This window comes from Loxodonta africana, chromosome 1, assembly GCF_030014295.1.
Source record: "Loxodonta africana isolate mLoxAfr1 chromosome 1, mLoxAfr1.hap2, whole genome shotgun sequence".
In the NCBI taxonomy this organism is placed as follows: Eukaryota; Metazoa; Chordata; class Mammalia; order Proboscidea; family Elephantidae; genus Loxodonta; species Loxodonta africana.
This window is the reverse complement of record NC_087342.1, coordinates 231,024,969-231,040,259: the sequence shown is the minus strand read 5'-3', so window position 1 is coordinate 231,040,259 and position 15,291 is coordinate 231,024,969. Positions and strand designations below refer to the sequence as shown.

The following is a 15,291-nucleotide window of genomic DNA, read 5'->3' as shown; positions in this document are numbered from 1 at the left end:
CCCAGGGGCAAGGACTAGAAGGCAGGAGGGTACAGGAAAGCTTGTAATAGGGAACCCAAGGTCAAGAAGGGGTGTTGACATGTCACAGGATTAGTAACCAATGTCACCAATTTGTGTACTCATGATTTAATGAGAAGCTAGTTTGTTCTGTAAATCTTCATCTAAAGCACAATTTAAAAACTTTGCCCATAGAATCCTTCAATATTGCAACTCGGGGCTTGAATTTTTTCTTCAGTTGTTTCAGCTTGAGAAGCGCCAAGTGTATTCTTCCCTTTTGGTTTTCTAACTCCAGGTCTTTGCACATTTCTTTAAAATACTTAGTCTTCTCAGGTTGTCCTTCTGTTCAGTTCTTTTATTTCATCATTTCTTCCCTTCACCTTAGCTACTCTATGTTCAAGGGCAAGTTTCAGAGTCTCTCCTGACATCCATTTTGTTTTGTTTTTCTTTTCTGTCTTTTTTATGTCCTTTTGCCTTCTTCATGTATGTCATCCCAAAAGTCATCTGTTCTTTGGTCATTAGTGTTCAATGTGTCCAATCTCTTCTTGAGATGGCCTCTAAATTCAGGTGGCATATACACAACATCGTACTTTGGCCCCAATGGACTTGTTTTAATCTTCTTCAGCTTCAAAAAAAAAATTTTTTTTTTCAACGTGAGCTTGCATATGAGCAACTGATGGTCTGTTACACGGTTGGCCCCTGGTCTTGTTCTGACTTATGAAATTGAGCTTCTCCATCATCTCTTTCCATAGATGTAGCTGACTTGATTCCTGTGTATTCTATCCAGAGAGGTCCACATGTATAGTTGCCATTTATGTCACTGAAAAAAGTTATCTACAATGACTAAGTTGTTGTAAATTCCATCATGCAAACTCCAGAGTCATTTTCATCATCAAAGCCATATTTTCCAACTACTGATTCTTCTTTGTTTCCAACTTTCACGTTAATCACCAGTAATTATCAATGCATCTTGACTGCATGTTTGATCCATTTTAGACTGCAGAAGTTGGTAAAAATCTTCAATTTCTTCATCTTTGGCATTAGTGGTTGCTGCGTAAATTTGAGTAACAGTTCTATTAACTGCTCTTCCTTGTAGGTATATGGATATCATCCTATCACTGACAGCACTGTATTTCAGGACAGGTCTTGAAATGTTTTTGACGATGAATGTGACGCCATTCCTCTTCAATTGGTCATTCCAGTGTAGCAGGCCATATGACTGTCGAAATGGCCAATAACAGCTCATTTCAGCTCGCTGATACCTGGGATGCTGATCTTCAAGTGTTCCATCTCATCTTGGACAACTTCAATTTTTCATATTTCAGACTTAAGTTTTCCACGTTACCATCATGATGAAGTTTCCTCTGAAAACAAATATGCTTAAATAAGAATCAGTTTAATAAAGATGATTACATAAATAGGATAGGTGGGACCTGGATGCAGAAACAATGATACAGGGATTACACATGTGATGACAGACTGTGACCCACTCCACTAGTTAAATCTCTGATGCCCTTTTTGATAAAACACAGGAAGAGACAGATTAAAACCCAAATTACAATGATTTAAAACTAAGTCAACAGTCAAAACCAAAAAGATAATTATTAACAGTAAAATAAAATTTATATTTGTTTTTTAATAACCTATATAACGTGTTACACAGGAATGAACAATTTCACTAGACCAGTCTAACTGCTATTGTTTATGAAGAGTACTGACCATTTGTAGTACATACCATACCTAATCTCATTTAACCCTACCAGGGCCTTACAAAGTGAAGCTGTTAGCATTTGATGGAAAATTTCTTTCCCCAGAAGGCCAATTCCTGTTGATTATAAGAGGTAAAAAACTCATTATCAAATGGAGCCCTGGTGGCACAGCAGTTAAGAGCTTGGCTGCTACCTAAAAGTTGGCAGTTTGAATCCATCAGCCGATCCTTAGAAACCCCATGGGGTCGTCCTACTCTGTCCCTATATGGTTGCTATGAGTCAGAAACAGGTTTGGTTTATTATTATTATTATCAAATATCTATTACATACTAGGTACTCAATTAGGCACTGCACAAATGTTATTCCACTGAATCTTTCCAATGGCCCCTTCAGGTCCTTTCACAATTCCTATTGATAAAACAGGAAAAAGGATTGAAAGGTAAGCTGATCTGGTCAGCCTGAAAGTGTCTGGGCCACACCTGAAGTCCTGGTCTAACTGGAAGGCCCAAGCTGCCTCCATTCGTGACCACCGCTCACTTCTAAGTCACTATACTGTTCTACTCTCTTCCAGCCGCAGACACAGAGGAGTGCTCCTCCTACAGAATGAAGTCCCTGCCAGCAGGGAGTTCAGGGATCTAGTTCTCTGATCAGCTCTAGGGCTCACATGTTAGTTTCTGGTGAAGCTTTTTAACCACTCTAAGTCTAAATTTCCTCAGCTATAAACAAAGGAGTTAGCCTGGATAAGATATTGAGTCTCAACTGAAACCTAGCTTAAGCGAGAGAAAGGAAGAAGGAAGGAGAAAACAAAACAAAAAAACCTGGGGAACTTGCTTGGCCTGCTTCTCTCTCTATATCAAAGGAAAGGTCTAACTAAAGTCCCCACTCCTTCAGATAGCTACTCACCTTCCCCTAAGCACAGGAACTGCACTTGCCTTTCCGGCAATGCCCACTTTCTACCTCTAATCCAGCACTAACCAGTCCAGCTTATGTTTCAGTTCACTTTGTGTAAGCCTGTATGCGTTGATGTCTAGAGAGTATCAAAATACCCCCTCCAAAACCAAAACCAAACCTACTGCCCTCGAGCCGATTCCGACTCTTAGCAGAAACCCTGGTGGCGTAGTGGTTAAGTGCTATGGCTGTTAACCAAAAGGTCGGCAGTTCGAATCCACTAGGTGCTCCTTGGAAACTCTATGGGGCAGTTCTGCTCTGTCCTATAGGGTCGCTGTGAGATGAACTACCCCCTAAAAAAAAAAAAGATTTTTTCTAAGAGGGAGAGAAAATCAGGCCTTTTATATTAGAGAACAGTAATTTGGGATTAACAACAATTAATTTTTTTTTTTAGTTAAGAATAGGATTTTGTATAAGAGATGGGATAAGAAGACAGAAAAAGATGTCTTATATGTATGTTCTTTTAATTCACTTTTTAAAAAATTTCTTGGGTCTTTAGTCTAATAATTTGATTTGTTTATTTCCAGTTGGAATACTTCATTGTGTGTACAGGCATGTCAAACAGCACCATTAGCTCCTCGAGAGCAATAACCATGTCAACTCATTCTTTCATTCTATGATGGCTACTACCTGAGGAGTTTTGTGCTCGGAGTTGAGAAAAGAATACATTACTGAACAGTATGGTCACCACTCCTGCCCTCACGGGGTGTACAATCTGGAGAGAAGTGAATATTGATCATAAATTACACACCCCAGTCTTGAAAGTGTAGCTGTGAATTATGCTCTGAAGGAAGGTCACGGGGAAGAGCACTAGGACACGTACAGCGGCAGGCAGGACCTAGGCACCTAGCCTGGAGACTCAGAAGGACGACAAAGAAGGCTTCTCTGAAGAGGCAACGTTTAAACCAAGAGTTCAGAGCTCCAAAGGCACTGAACAGAAGTGGGGGGGGGGGGGGCGGGGAGTGGCTGAGACAGAAAAAAACAGCATGTGCTAAGGTTCTGAGTCAGGGGAGAGCCTGGCATTTTTGAGAAACTGAAAGAAGGTCATCATGACCTAGGGTGCAGTAGGCAAAGCGAACAAAGGACCAAAAGGGCGGGCAGGAGCCAGATCACACTGTGTGCCTGGCAGGCCGTGGCTTTTATGCCAGCAAACATGTGCCGCCATTGAGGGGCTCTACGCAGGAGAGCGGCATGAGTCAATCCACCATTCCCTTCAAGGTATTTGCTCTATCACCTCAAACTAGCAGACAGGCACACAAATATATACAATTTTCTAATACTAATTTGACTTTTTCCCACACGAGGCTTTTTAACTATCCAATCTGATCGTCAGCTTAAATAGCCATTCCATCTACACTATCCCCACAGGCAAGACCCATTAACCTGTTGGTAGACATTTAGACAACAGGGAAGGTTAGCGTGAGAAGAACAAAGCCCTTAGGAGTTACGAAATGGTTAACGCCTGAGAGGTAAAACGCTACTGCGCATCAAAAATGTAACTTTAACACACACACACACATATAAATAAAGGCTGTCCCATGAAAAACATACCTTTCTTACTAATTAAAAACTATGTAAACTGGGAATATTTTTAAATGGATTTAGAAGAAAAAAGAAAGACTCCTGTTTCTAACTATACAGCTTTCTTCACCAAGGAGAACACGATTGGTAATTGAGGCAGAATACACAGGGCCAATGCAAAATTTACTGGAAAGGTGCGGCCCCATGTATTCAAATTTAAACACCACTTATGGTTTCAGAAAAGAAATGCTTCACAGCGTGTAACTAAATGCAACATGTACAAAACGCAGGGATGTAAAGGAAGTTCATGTTACCAAAGCTGCATCACTTTATGTCTCAACCATGGGGACGACGAGGCCCCTGAAACTGAAAGCGGATTTGTGTTATGTGCGCTGGGGCACGCTTCTGAGTCAGAGGCCCAAAGTTTCATCGGATTCTCAATGCACAATGACCCAAAGAAGGTTATGACCCATTCACCTAGATAGTATTTAGCATGGTTCTCACTTTAAAACAGCTCCTCCTAGCATGTATTAGACACTTACGGGATAAAGGGTCAGACACATAACTAACTCAAAATCAAGTCTCTTCCACACTAGCCAAGAGCAGATAGACCACCCCGCCCCACAGACTGGCTTTGCACAAAACTGACTTAGAAATCATGTAAATGTAACGAAATTCTTCCAATAAGATGGTTATTTTCAACCTTTTGTGACACATTATTGTTTTATGCTCAGAAAGGCACTATCCTCCCTTCCTCCTTATAAATGTAGTTTTAAAATAAATTAACATTTAATTCAGTAAGAGAGCTAAGAATTAGAAAAATCCTCAAGTGGTTCATAGTCAGGGTTGTGAAAAATTCAATGAAGTACAAAGAAAATATACCAATTATTTTTCTCTTTTCAGTTTTTCTCACTTACGCTTGTTCTTAGTTTTAAACCTCCATGTAATTCCTTAACTTACCTGTTACACGAAACACCCCGTGGACAGCAGTCACCCATCTATGATGGCTTGATGCAAACTAGTTATAGTTACTATGACCTGTTAGGAGTTTGGTACAGTTTCAAGTAACCGGACTAACATTTTAGCTTATCATTCTGCTACTGCAATGATTTTCTCCAAAATCACAGGCCGATTTTTCTGAGCTTGAATATAAATTTTAAGTCTGTCTCCAATTAGAAGAGTATGCCACCTTTTTGCTGATGAACCTCAAAACAATTTAAAGCACTTTCCTTAAACTTTTGGTTATTTTTCAGGCAGTTGTTAAAACTGTTTTCAAGTAAAAATTCAATTGTCCCTATAAATAAATCAATTAGAAAGCAAATCTCTCAAGCAAGGAAAACAAAATATGCTTTCAAAAGTACTATACTGTAAAGAATACAGCTATATCAAATTATTGGAAATATGAATACTACATAAATTAAGATATTAATCAAATATTCTAAACTCTCAAACTTTTTTTAAGAGCATCGATCCTACTAGCCCTCTCTCTGCAATCCTCTAATGATTCCCATTTGACACAAAATTCTGCTCTTTCCCTCTAAAAGCAAAAGGTTAATTTTGAATCAACATGACCCTGGGTCTCCTGCTAGAATCGGCCACACAGATCTTAAAATCTACAAACTGAGGTCGCAGAAGCTCCTAACCTAGCCTAGTTGCCAAATTAAAGCTCTCAAATTAAAATCTCTGCATAGCTAACTGACAAAATAAGACAATCTCTGACAGAGAAAAGAGTATTTTTAAAACACACAACAACAAAAAAAAAGGCACTAGATTTTTAGAAAGTCTGTGGGAAAGGAGGAAGGATGAGTTTGGGGAACTAACCATAACCTTCAAGAAGCTGTACAGAACACCTTGGATGTGTGGCATTTTTCTGGGAAAAAGGACCACAGTTTTCATCATATTCTTTAAAATGGTCCACAGCCACACCCCTCCATAGGGTTAAGAAATACTAATTTAAACCGAGAGAAAAAAAAAAAACACAAACCATGAAATTAAATGAATTCAAAGAGTACATTATAAAAGTACCCTTTTCATTAAATCACAATTCACTGGGAAAACGGCAACAGCGCAAACTTCAGTTTGTCCCTTAGCCTCCTGAGACAACGGACGGCTTCCCAGAGAGAGACCTAAAGGACAGTGGTTGTAAGGAAAGCACTGATGCGAGCAGGGAGGGGACCAGGAGGAGCTGGCTCAGTAGGACTGAAGGAGGGAGGGGAGGACAGTTGATGAGTGCGTTGGTGGAGGGGTCCTTGTCAAGTCTCTCCAACTCCAGAGCACGCTTTTCATTGTTTCATTTTAAAGAACAAAGAAAACCCTCTTGAGGAGCACATCCATGGTTATGTTGTAAAGGTCACACATACCACTGGATATATGTGGGTGAGATAAAACTGTGGGCTTGGGGTAAAATCTCCAGAGACAACATCAAATATGGATTCTAAAAGTCATCAATCTCGAACAACATTAAAGTGGCCCTAATGACCATGATCTCAGGGAATATCTAGCTCAACTGCTGTAACACAGTTGATAAAGAAAATGTCCCACATTCTACTTTGGCGAGTAGGGTCTGGGGTCTTAAAAGCTTGTGAGTGGCCATCTAAGATGCTCCACTGGTCTCACCCCACCTGGAGCATGGGAAAACGAAGAAAACCAAAGACACAAGGAAAAGATTAGTCCAAGGGGCTAATGGACCACAACTACCACTGCCTCCACCAGACTAGATGGTGTCTGGCTTCCACCACCCACAGCCCTGATAGGGATCACAATACAGGGCTCCAGACAGAGCTGGAGAAAAATGTACAACAAAATTCTAACTCACAACAAAAAAAAGACCAGACTTACTGGTCTGACAGAGACTGCAGAAACCCCAAGAGTATGCCCCCCAGACACCCTTCTAACTCAGTAATGAAGTCACTAAGGGGTTCACCCTTCAGCCAAAGATTAGAAAGGCCCATTAAGCAAAATGAGACTAAACGGGCACACCAGCCCAGGGGCAAGGACGAGAATGCTGGAAAGCTGGTAATAGGGAACCCAAGGTCAAGAAGGGGAGAGTGTTGACATGTTGTGGGGTTGGCAATCAATGTCACAAAACAATATGTGTATTAATTGTTTAATGAGAAACTTGTTTGCTCTGTAAACCTTAATCTAAAGTATAATTAAAAAAAAAGTAGCCCTCGTGATGGCCAGGATACTGATGTCAAAGATTCATGAACAAAGTCTGAACTGCTTCAGGAAATGTGAGGTGAAAAATAATTATACAAAATCAATTATTTTATATACATCATTTTAAATACATCCTTCTTGTTGTTAGCTGCCTTTGAGTCGGTTCCGACTCATAGCGACCCTGTGCACAACTGAACAAAACACTGCCTAGTCCTGTACCATCCTCAAGATCGTTGTTATGCTTGAGCTCATTGTTGCAGCCACTGTGTTAATCCACCTTGTTGAAGGTCTTCCTCTTTTCTGCTGACCCTGTACTCTGCCAAGCATGATGACCTTCTCCAGAGACTGATCCCTCCTGACAACATGTCCAAAGTATGTAAGACGCAGTCTTGCCATCCTTGCTTCTAAGGAGCATTCTGGTTGTACTTCTTCCAAGACAGATTTGTTCGTTCTTTTGGCAGTCCATGGTATATTCAGTATTCTTCATCAACACCACAGTTCAAAGGCGTGAATTCTTCTTCAGTCTTCCTTATTCATTGTCCAGCTTTCCCATGCATATGATGTGATTGAAAATACCATGACTTGGGTCAGGCGCACCTTAGTCTTCAAGGTGACATCTTTACTTTTCAATACTTTAAAGAGGTCCTTTGCAGCAGATATGCCCAATGCAATGCGTCATATGATTTCCTTACTGCTGCTTTCATGGCTGTTGATGGTGGATCCAAGTAAAATGAAATCCTTGACAGCGTCAATCTTTTCTCCGTTTATCATGATGTTGCTCACTGGTTGACTTGTGAGGATTTTTGTTCCCTTTATGTTGAGGTGTAATCCATACTGAAGGCTGTGGTCTTTCATTTTCATTAGTAAGCGCTTCAAGTCCTCTTCACTTTCAGCAAGCAAGGTTCTGTCATCTGCATAACACAGGCTGTTAATCCTCCAATCCTGATGCCCCATTCTTCTTCATATAGTCCAGCTTCTCATATTATCTGCTCAGAGTATAGATTGAATTTAAATATGTATACATACCTAATTAACTAATTTAAATACGTATACACAATTAAATTAATAGTATGAGTAAACCAAAAACCAAACCCATTGCTGTCAAGTCAATTCTGACTCATAGCAACCCGACAGGACAGAGTAGGAACTGCCCCATAAGGTTTCCCAGGAGTGGCTGGTAGATTCAAACTGCTAGCCTTTTGGTTAGCAGCCGAGCTCTTAAACACTGTGTCACTAGGGCTCCACTTTGAGTGGACATTTCATTATTTTTATCTACTTTCTTAAAACAAGTTAATATCATCAAGTATGAGAATGCCTACTTATTTCACTGAAAAAAATGTTGAGAGTCTTACAATTGGTCAGTGTATACTCAAGTATATACAGTAAATGGTATCTGAAGCCATGGAAATAAATGAGATCCCAAAGAAAGAGCTTCTGAGTGGTGGAAATGGTTAACGTGCTTGGCTGCTAACTGAAAGGTTGAAGGCTCAGCTCCACCCAGAGGTGCCCTGGAAGAAAGATCTGGCAATCTATTTCTGAAAAATCAGCCACTCAAAACCCTATGGAGCACAGTTCTATTCTGACATACGTGGAGTCACCATGAGTCGATGGCAACTGGTTTATGGAAAAAGTATGTGGGTCCAGTATTTATCTTTAGAAATATCAACATTTAAGGACAAGGGAGAGGGAGAATTTACCGATACTAAGAGAAACAGAAAGAATGGAAGAAAACAGAAGAGTTCTCAGCCTTTAATGGGTATCAGAAGTACTAGTCAAACTGATATAGATGCTTGAGCTAAGGCTCAGCCACATTCATCTGGAAAAAGCAACACAGGAAATTCTAATATATGCCCAGGTTTGAGAACCAATAGTGTGGTGCCAGAGAAGGAATGGTTGTCTTCCATCTGTAAAAAAAGGAAACCAGACCCATACCTCATACCAGACAGAGAAACTAACTCAAAATGAATCAAAGACCTAAATACAAAACCGAAAGCTATAAAGATCATGGAATTAAAAATAGTGACAATGCTAGGGGCCTTAATAACCAAAAACCAAACCCAGTGCCCTCGAGTCGATTCCAACTCATAGCGACCCTATAGGACAGGGTAGAACTGCCCCATAGAGTTTCCAAGGAACATCTGGCAGATTCAAACTGTTGACCCTTTGGTTAGCGGCTGCAGCACTTAACACTATGCCACCAGGGTTTCCAGGGGCCCTAATACATGGTATAAATAAAATGCAAACCATAACTAATGATACACAAACACCAGAAGATAAACTACATAACTGGGAGCTCCTAAAAATTAAACAGGTATGCTCATCAGAAGACTTCATCATAAGAGTAAAAAGAAAACCTACAGTCTAGGAAAAACTTTTGGCTACGACATATCCAACAAGGTTCTAATCTCTAAAATCTATAGAATACTTCAATATCTCAACAACAAAAAGACAATCCAATTAAAAATGTGCTAAGGATATGAACAGACACTTCACCAAAGAAAACATTCAGGCAGCTAACAGACACATGAGGAAATACTCGTGACCATTAGCCATGAGAGAAATACAAATCAAAACTACTATGAGATACTAATGCCCCACATTACTGGCACTAAAAAAAAAACAAATATTGGAGAGGTTATGGGGAGAGTGGAGCTCTTATGCACTGCTGTTAGGAATGCAAAATGGTACAACCACTATGGAAAATGATATGCTGCTTCCTTAAAAAGCTAGAAATAGAAATACCATATGATCCAGCAATCCCACCCCTAGGAATATATCCTAGAGAAATAAGAGCTGTCACACGAATAGACATATGCACACCCATGTTCACTGCATTATTCACAATAACAAAAAGATGGAAACAACCTAAGTATCTGATATGGACTGAATTGTGTCCCCTAAAAATATCTGTCAACTTGGCGAGACCATGATTCCCAGTATTGTGTGACTGTCCACCATTTTGTCATCTGATGTGATTTCCCTATGTGTTGTAAATCCTATTTCTAGGATGTTAATGAGATGGGATTAGTGGCAGTTATGTTAATAAGGCAGGACTCAATATACAAGATTAGACTGTGTCTTAAGCCAATCTCCTTTGACATGTAGAAGAGAGAAGTGAGCAAAGAGACATGGGGAATGTCGCAGCACCAAGAAAGCAGCACTGTGAGCAGAGCAGGTCCTTTGGACCTGAAGTTCCTGTGCAAAAAGGCTCCTTGACGAGGGGAAGATTGATGACAAAGACCTTCCTCCAGAACCAACAGAGAGAGAAAGCCCTTCCCCGGAGCTGGCACACTAAATTTGGACTTCTAGCCTACTAGACTGTGAGAAAATAAATTTCTCTTTGTTAGAGCCATCCAATTGTGGTATTTCTGTTATAGCAGCACTAGATAACTAAGACAGTCGCACCAACAGATGAACGGATAAACAAATTATGATACCTACACACAATGGAATACTACGCAATGATAAAGAACAATGATAAATCTGGGAAACATCTCACAACATGGATGAGTCTGGAGGGAATCTGCTGCATGAAATAAGTCAATCACAAAAGGACAAACATCATAGGAGGCTACTATTAGAAAAACTCATGAAAAGGTTCACACACAGAAAAAAAAAATCTTTGATAGTTATAAGGGAGCAGAGTGGAGGAGCGGAAATCACTAAACAGTAGATAACTGAACTCTGGTGAAAGGCAAGACCACATACAGTACAGGCGAAGGCAGCACAATTTGACCAAGGCAAAGTCATAGAAGCTTCCTAAACACATCCAAACACCCTGAGGGACCAAGTTACTGGGGCTGAGGGCTCAGTACCATGGTCTGAGAAACATCTAGGTCAGATGGCATAACATAGCTCATGAAGAAAATGTTCTACATCCTACTTTCGTGAGTAGCGCCTGGAGTCTTAAAAGCTTGCGAGTGGCCATCTAAGATACACCTACTGGTCCCATCACATTCGGAGCAAAGGAGAATGAAGAAAACCAAAGTGACAAGGAAAATATTAGTACAAAGGACTAATGGTCTCCACCAGCCTGAGCCCAGAAGAACTAGGTGGTGCCAGCTACCACCACCAACAGCTCTGACAGGAATCACAACAGAGGGCCCCAGACAGAGAAGAAAAATGCAGAACAAAATTCAAAATTCACAAAAAAAGACCAGGCTTACTGGTCTGACAGAGTCTGGAGGAACCCCCAAGATTAGAGCTCCCAGATACCCTGCTAAGTCAGCACTGAAGCCACCCCCAAAGTCCACCTTTCAGCCAGATTCCAAACCCGTTGCAATACAGTCAATTCCAACTCATAGCCAAAGATCAGACAGACCTCCAAAACAAAGAGTAACACTTGTGAGGAATGTGCTTCTTAGTTCAATCAAGTATATGAGACCAAATGGGCAACACCTGCTCAAAAGCAACACTGAGAAGGCAGAAAGGGACAGGAAAACTGGACGAATGGACACAGGGTACGCGGGGTATAAAGGGAAAGAGGAAGAGTGCTGACACATTGCAGGGACTGCAACCAATGTCACAAAACAATGTGTATAAATTTTTGAATGAGAAACGGTTTGTGCTATAAACGTTCACCTAAAGCACAATAAAATTTAAAAAAGAAAGAAAAACACGCACAAAAAAGAAATGATTGTCGACAGGATCAAATGGCTGAGACTGACAAGTGCTATGAGAGGAGGTCCCTGGTGGGCATGGGAAGCAGCATCTAGGGAACATAAGAGGCGGAAGAGGAAGGAGGGGGATCTGATAAAGAGTGAACGGAAGGTGAGGAAGATTTTAAAAGATATTTTAAGGATAAACAACTACAAGTATGGCAAACAAATTTATCTTGTCAAATCAATGAGTTTATTAATAATAGCCTATTCTGATTAAAAGCATTATATACAGCAAGTAAATTAACAGTACTCAAAGTTCAAAATATAAATACTTAACGTTAGGATCAAACCAAACACAATCACTATTTGGTATGTGTCTCCCTCTTCCTAAAAAAGCCTTTCCCCGAGTTATTCTCCTAGCAAATTCCTACTGATAGAGTCAACCGAGTTATTCTCCTAGCAAATTCCTACTGATAGAGTCAAGCATCATCCCTACAATGACACCTTCCTTAACTCTCCCAGGCAGCTAGCCACACTGAGCATATTCCTAACTTTATAAAAACCAACCCGTCAGAGCACTCGTCACACTGCCCTTATTCCCTTGTTCCATAAACACCGACTGAGGGAGGCCAAGCCTGTCTGCACTGGGTACTGGGGCTATACCAGGGACAACAGGGCTGCTCTGATGGAGCTGACATTACAGTACGGACAAGATACATTCAACAGTTTATTATGCGATTTTCAAACTGTAATTGTGTCCAAGAATTACAGAATGCTATGAAAATATTTTAACAGCAAAGACTAAGTCAGATAATTAGAGAAGGCATCCTTGAGAAAGTGTCACTTGAGCTAATGTCCTAAAGGAGGAAAAATAACAAATTTATGATTTGCAGAATTAAGAGAGGATACTCCAAGCACAGGGAACAGCACCTGCCAAGACTCTAAAATAAAAAACTTGGTGTTTGTGAGCAAAGGAAAGACAGAGGTATATTTATTTGTCTATCTACCAACAACCGAAGAAGCTCCTGGAAGGAAGGAATTCGTATTATTTATTTCGGAGTCTCTATGAAGTACGTAAAGAATTTAAGTAGAAGGCAAGTCCCTATTGGATCAATAACAAGGGCACTAACTAAAATCTAGAAAAAAGTCTGACAAGAAACATTAAGGGCACAGTTGAGACTGGAGGTCACAAGTTTGTAGTGCGGTGGCTACTCAGTAAAGAAATTCTATTCAGCAGCAGGAACAGAAAAGGTAGGTGAAATTTACTTATTCACCAAATATTTGAGACCTACTATGTGTCAGACACTATATCTTTTCATAGAGCCAACAGTCTAGTTGAGGAAGAAAGACTATCACACAATAGCAAGCACAGTGAAGCAAATAACGCGATGTGGGAAAAGTGGCTGGGTGGTGACATTAGATTAAGTGGTCAGATGGCATCTGAGCAGACCTGAAGTCAATCAATCGGCCATGCAGAGACTGGGGGGGAGTAGGGGGGAAGCTTCCAGGAAGGCAGTAGTCAGCTTACTGTGCATGAGGAAAAACGTGGCTGGAGTGTATGGGTGGCAGTAGAGGAAGGATGATGGGAAGGCATTGGAGCTGTTAGGCTGAAAACCGATATGACCTGATTTATGCTTATAAAAGAACACTCTGGCTGTTGTGTGGAAAATGGACTGTAAGGGAGTAAGTGAAGACCAGTTAGAAGCCTACTGTGGCACTTCATGGGAAGACGGCGGCTCACCCTAGAGTAGGAACACAAGGGGAAGAGAGCAAGTACAGTGAACAGATTTGGGATCGATTTTGGAGACTGAGCCCTCAATTTACTGATTAACTAGATGAGAGGAAGGAGGAAAGAAAAGACTAAAGAACTTACAGTGTAAAACCCAGAACCATAAAGTTTCTAGAAGAAAACACAGAGCATGTTTGTGATCTTGGAGTAGGCAAAGATTTCTTAGAACACAAAGGCAATAACCACAGCAGAAAACCACCTAGTCAACTTTTCTGAAGAACTGTCCACCGATAATCAGCATCTTTAAGCCTTCTCTTCAAATCAGGCTTCCAATTCAAACCACAGACATTTACAGTGCCTCCAAGCCAAGTAAAGTTCTTAGATAAAAAATGACTAAGATATTAGCTATGGCAATAAGAAAATTAGAATCTACATAAATTATCTGATTCCTCATTTAATTTTTTAATCAAAGATATTGAGGTATAATTTACATATAGTAAAATGGAAACATTTTAAGTGAAGTTTGATGAGTTTTGACAAATGAAAGAACCACATAGCCACCACCAAAAACAAGGTATAGCACACTTCCGTCCTTGTGCCCCTCGTCAGTCAATCCCTATCACCCACCTCCGGCCCAAGACAATCACTGTAAGCTTTCTATCATTATGTTTTTGCTTTTTCTTCCCCAGAGTTTGATACAAATGGAATCATAAAATGTGTATTTTTTGTTATTGATTTCTTTCACTTAGCACGTTTTTGAGGCACACCGCTGCACGAATTAGCAGTTTGTTCTTCTTTGTTGCAGAGTAACATTCCAGTAAATGAATATTCGGCAATTTGTTCACCCACTCACCACCTGATGGACATTTGGGTTGTTTGCAGGTTGTGGCTATTGTCAGTAAAGCTGCCATGAACTTTCGTGTGCAAATCTCTGTGTAGACACGTTTTCATATCTCTTGTATAAAAAGCTCAGGAAAGAATCACTGGTCATACAGCAAATACGTATGTTGCTTTGTAAGAGACGGCCAAACTGTTTTCCAGAGCAGTTACCACACTGGACATTCCCAGCAGCAGTGAGAGAGTTCCAGTTGCTCCACATCGCCCATACTTGCCGTGGACGTTCGTTTTAAAGCCATTCTGTGGGTGTGTAGTGATAGCTCACTGTGCTTTTTATTTGCAGTTCCCTGATGACTACTCATATTGAGCATCTTTATACGTGCTTATAGGCTATTCGTATATCATCTTTTGAGATGTATCTGTTTAGGTCTTTTGTCCATTTTTTAACTGGGTTGACTGTCTTCTTAATGCAGAATTGAATACAAGTCCTTTATCAGATGTATGTATTGCAAATATTTTCTCCCAGTCTGACTTGCCTATTCATTTTCCGAATGGGGTCTTTTACAGATAAAGTTTTTTTTTTAATTTTGGTGAAATTCAATTTATCAATGTTTTCTTTTATGGTCATGTTCTAAGAAATGTTCATGTCCTCCAAAAAAATGCAGATTTTGTTCTATTTTATTCTACAAGTTGTACAGTTTTAAGTTTAGGCCTGTTTGGTATGAAGTAATGATCAAGCTTATTTTTTTTCATATGGCTCTCCAGGTGCTCCACTACTATTAGGTGAAAA

At 40.2% G+C, this 15,291-nt stretch overlaps 1 protein-coding gene across 9 annotated transcripts in view; it reads right to left on the bottom strand.

Annotated features, from left to right (window-relative positions):
• The window catches only part of MAP3K4 (mitogen-activated protein kinase kinase kinase 4), a 154,676-nt gene that overhangs the window by 115,797 nt on the left and 23,588 nt on the right, over positions 1 to 15,291 (bottom strand). The window lies entirely within an intron of this gene.